Here is a 5136-nt window from a genome sequence, read left to right as displayed (position 1 = left end):
GCTAAACAACCAGCCTAATTAGAAATGCAGCCTGTTTACAGGGCTGAGCGGTGGCAGACCCCACATGGGTCTGTAAGTGCTTAAAGCTGCAGGGAGTTCATCGGCGCTGGGGCAGCCCCCTCTCTGTTATCAAGGCTGGGAGCACGTTATACCAATGTGGTGTCTGAAAGGAGGGGGAGAGTTTTCACCTCATTCATCAGAGAAGTGGCTTTTTTCTTGCCTTACTGTCAGTTCCACTGGCAAAACTAAATAAATACATAACGGGGTGCTTCCAGTTTGGCTTAGGATGGGTTTTTGAATCCTCCTCTGTTTCTAAAGCGCTGGAATAATTCATGTTGGCTCTTGGATGCCATTTCCTCTCCTCTCAGGCTGATAAGAAAAATGACCCGCCTCTCTCTCTTTCCAGCACTTTACAAATTTTGCTCCTTGCATATGAAATTTTTTTTTATTATTATTAGAAAAAAGAACCCATTGGGGTAATTTATAACTTCACGTCAGGGAACGTGGCTGCATCTGCAGATGGCTTTGTGCGCTTGCAATGTGCAACCGAAAAGTGAGGTGTGGAATTTCTCCTCGCCATCATAATCACTTTCAGATGATTTGAAGTTGTGCACGCTCGGTTGTTCCCGTTGAGAAGAAAGGGGGTGGGATTAGATCATGGCTCTCCCCATCTCCCTATCCTCGTATCCATGGAAAGGGCCGGGATAATTCTTCTGCTGGAGAAGCGATTGCAGAGGTGATAAGTGGTATGAAGGAGGAAATAATTGTGCAAGAGCAGATTTGTGTTGCTTTGCCTTCTCCCTGCCCTGTACTCGGAGACATTCCTGGAGACTCCCCTTTGTGTCGAACAGCAGAAACCAAACCTTTTCGACCAAGAAGAGCTCAGTGTTTCCCCGAAGATGCAAGTGGCTTTGTGTTCGTTCCAGTGGTATCATATAAAAACAACGACAAGAGGAGGAAAAATGCGCAAGCTATAAATATTGATTTACACTCATTAGTCCTTGGGACTTTTCCCTGTTTCCTGGCTAAATGTTTTTGTATTTAATATCATTTTGGTTGAGTCAATTTTTAGTCGTATTTCGAAAAAGTAAGGCCACGTTTCATGGAATTTTTCTGTTTCTGTGCTTTTGGCCAGCTTCCCCCAGATTTTTGAGGTCATTGGTTCTGTGTCTACTCGGAGCTTTAGTTCCTGTCCTGTTTCATCAGGCACTAAGTCTGGCAATCGTGCTGGTGACAGTTTGCTGTAAAGGATGCCCCTGGCACCCTGACCTTTGGCAGGGTCATCATTCTGTCCCTGATCAAAGGCATAGGAAACCAGTCCCTCCTCCCTTCTGTTCTGGTTCTTGTGCTAGGAGCACCATGGGGTCCTGTTTCAAATAAGGACCTTGCTGAGTTTAGCATCGTGTACGTAATCTTGCCGATACATTTTGAGGTCCCCAGGTTGAGGATTTGGTGCGTCCTACCCTTCTCATCCTGGGCAAAGGGGTGGGAGATGGAGGGAAACCTCAAGGGAATCCTCTTAGAGTATGCGGACCATCAGCCTGAGCAGGCAGAGGATAAGGCATAGGGATACAGGGGTGCTGAGGTGTGCTTATAGAGATGAAGTTACTCTTTTCCTGCTTCTGCTGCCCTTATTGCCATGGCCTGTGAAGAGCTCTTCCCCAGCTTTGTGCTTTCTGGGACCTCCACTGGGACATCCAGGGTCCTTCCAGTCATTGCTTTTCATCAGCTGGTCCTTGGTTCAGGAGCTTTGGGACCTGCCTGCAGCCTCTCTGCCCGAGAGCATTGTGTACCACGCACCAGATGCTGAAGTCTGAGCTCTACCTCCAAACCTTGTCCTGTTTGGACTCTGCCTGAAGACACCGAAGGAAAACATTTTTACCTGCGAAATATCTGTTCACAATATGCCCTGGGAAACTTAAAGGTCTAAACTAACCCTGCCCAGGTCACCCTCCATCCCAGAAAGACAGGAATCTCCTCTGAAAATGAACCCAGGTCATTTTCATTAGCTTCTGGTATAAAAAGGGGAATTCAAAGAAATTTATTCCTATTTCCCATATGGTGCTGAATGCTTCCAACCACAGTCCCAGCTTTGTGGTCAGAGTAGCTGGAGGGTAAGAGCAAATGTCTCATTCAAAGCTGCGTGCTTCCATCCAAAAAGGGCAAGGGGCTATCTGTGGTTCCCAACTGTAGTGCCCAAAAACGTTAGTTCCCCAAAGCTCAGGCTTTTCAGTGAAGGAAGCAGCTGCTGTCTAGGTCTTGTTCAGAATAACCATCAAGAGATGCTGTACTCCTAAGGAAGTGTTTTCTAAAGGTTTATGTTGCAGAACATTCTGCTAAATGGCCTTTAGAGCTACTTCAGAAAGAAGATGTGATGCCTTTGTGCTTCTGCTGTCCTCAAGACAGAGAATACATGTGATGGACCTGGGCTGGGGCAACCCCTGGGGGATGTGGAGGAAGGGACTGAGAGCAGCCCTGTGGAAAAGGACTTGGGGGTGCTGGTGGATGAAAAGCTGGACGGGAGCCGGCAATGTGCGCTCACAGCCCAGAGGCCACCCATGTGTTCTGGGCTCATCCCCAGCAGCATGGGCAGCAGGTCGAGGGAGGGGATCCTGCCCCTCTGCTCCACTCTGCTCTGGGGAGACCCCCCTGCAGGGCTGGCTCCAGCTCTGGGCTCCTCAGACCAGCAGAGACAAGGAGCTGTTGGAGCGGGGCCAGAGGAGCCCCAGGAGTGCTGGGAGGATGGAACCCTCTGCTGGGAGGAGAGGGGAGAGAGTTGGGGGTGTTGAACCTGGAGCAGAGAAGGCTGTGGGGAGACCTTAGTGCGGCCTTTCAGTGCTGAAAGGGGCTCCAGGAAAGCTGGGGAGGGGCTTTTCATCAGGGGCTGTTGGGACAGGACAAGGGGTGATGGGTTCAACTGGAAGAGGGAGATTCAGAGCAGACAGAAAGAAGAAATGTTTGACACTGAGGGTGGTGCGAGCCTGTCCCATGTTGCCCCGAGAGGTGGGAGAAGCCCCATCCCTCGAAACATTTCAGGCCAGCTGGACCTTGGGGTTCTGAGCAACCTGCTCTAGTTGCACATGTCCCTGCTGCCTGCAGGGGGTTGGACTGGATGAGCTTTGAAGGTCCCTTCCAGCCTGAACCATTCCATCATATTACGATCATGGACTTCAATAAAGACCTTCTTGTTCCTCCTCTCAGGTCCTTTTCAAAGTCTCTTTTCCCGGAGAACTTTGTGCAACCAGCAGTTGTTTGCCAGCCAGGGAACATGCCGTGGCTGCACCAGTGGGATCTGGAAGGAGCGGGAGGAGACCTGCAAAAGTCGGGGAGGGTCTGGAAATATTTTGGGATGATGAGGAGGTTCGTCAGGATGCGTGGGGAGTTGGGAGTACAATGGTATAGGAAATTTAGGCACAAGTCCATAAGAACTCGGTCAACATTAGTGCAACTACTTTCAGAACAACTTGTTTTAGTGGGTGAGAGGTCACTTCCAACTGAAAAGCCTTTTGATTTTGGGTAGAAAACTGCCTGATATTGCAAATTTCCCTAAAAAAGTTGTCTAGTTTTACAGAAATGGGAAAAAATGTTGACAATCTGATATTCTGAGGTTCTTCCTTTTTTTTTTTTTTTTTTTTTTTTTTTTTTTTTTTTTTTTTTTTTTTTTTTTTTTTTCACTTGGGATCTTCCACCCAATCCCAGTGTCAGGTTACTCATTGGTTTGCCTTAGCTTCCTGACAGAATGGTTGTTGTTATGGTCTGCACAAGTCGGTACTCTGGGAACAGCATTCCCTGGATATTCCCTATATGATTTCCTTAGACAGCCCTTACATTTAATGTGACATCAGAAGACTCCTCAAACAACAGATGAAAGTCTAATGAGACCCAGTAGCTGGATATTGCTGTTAGAGGAACTGTTCCAGTGGAAATAGGATGCTTATTTTTGAGACAAAGGGTAATTCAGCTTTGGAACGATTCGCCAAAGGTTGTGGTAAAGTCATCGTCGCTCGAGGCGTCCACGTCTGGAGATGGAATATTTTTCTACAAGATATGCTCTAGTTCCATGCTGTGCTCCTGTCCAGCAGTGCTCATTTAGGGCAAGTGTGAGGCTTTTTGGAAAGGTCTGGTGGCTTCGATGGGCTTTTCACCCAATGTTGCGATAGATGAGAAGAGCTTTGCCTTCTGGCGCAGGAATAGTTGAGTGAAAGTCTTGGGCCAGACATAAGGTCAGGAGAAAAGGTTAAAAAAGTCCAGCCTGGGTTTCCATATCTGTAACACACAGGGAACATGTTGCTGAAGTTATCTCCCTGAGGCAGGGATTATTGTAAAGATTTTAGTGGCTCCCACCGTAGAAAAATGTAGCTCCGCTTCCAGCTGGAGCCAGCTCTGCTTCGCAGCACCACGGAAATGTTTACTACCTTCTAAAGCTCTGTTTGTGTTCCGCAAGCCCGGCATTGCTTCCACGGCCATTAATTCTAATTTCAGCTCGCTCCCTGTGCCGATTGATAATCCTGCTTGGCTTTCAACACTTCATTAGTACAAATTCAGAGCTGGACAGGAAACTCGCTACCCTCCAGAACGCAACCAGTCGAATCATAGAAAATAGGAGGATTTTGGAGGACAGACTCTGAGAGACAAATGGATGGATAATTAATTCAAAGGTTATATGTCACTGGAGGCTTTTCTAATGGCTTCTGGTAAACTGCCCCGACGTTGCTTGATTTATGGCGTTATTAGAAATCCTCAGCTGGAAAACTGCCTTATAATTTGCTGCACGTTGCAATTTATCAAATGCCTTTGGTCAGATTTGACTTTTGTTGTGGTTTTTTTTTTTTTCTTCCCCCTGTTCCTCCGAAGGTCTTGCTGGTAACCAGAACTGTGCTTCGTTTCCAAAGTTGTTTTTTTTAAAGTGACAGAGTGATAGAACATTCTGTACTAATTAAATTCAATTTGCCTGGGAGGAGCTTCCAAACTGGCTAGTCCGTGGTCGCAGGGGTCTGAATCAGAGCTGCTTTACATACAGCTCTCTCTGAATGACCTGAGCATCTTCGTCTGTACTTTTGCTGTGGTCTTGATAAGCAGCCTTTACCCAGTTTATTCTTTTTCACAATGTTGTCATCTTCTTTCAAGGAAGGAATT

This window comes from Buceros rhinoceros, unplaced genomic scaffold, assembly GCF_000710305.1.
Source record: "Buceros rhinoceros silvestris isolate BGI_N320 unplaced genomic scaffold, ASM71030v1 scaffold3273, whole genome shotgun sequence".
In the NCBI taxonomy this organism is placed as follows: Eukaryota; Metazoa; Chordata; class Aves; order Bucerotiformes; family Bucerotidae; genus Buceros; species Buceros rhinoceros.
The sequence above is the reverse complement of the archived record's forward strand: the minus strand, read 5'-3'. Positions refer to the sequence as shown.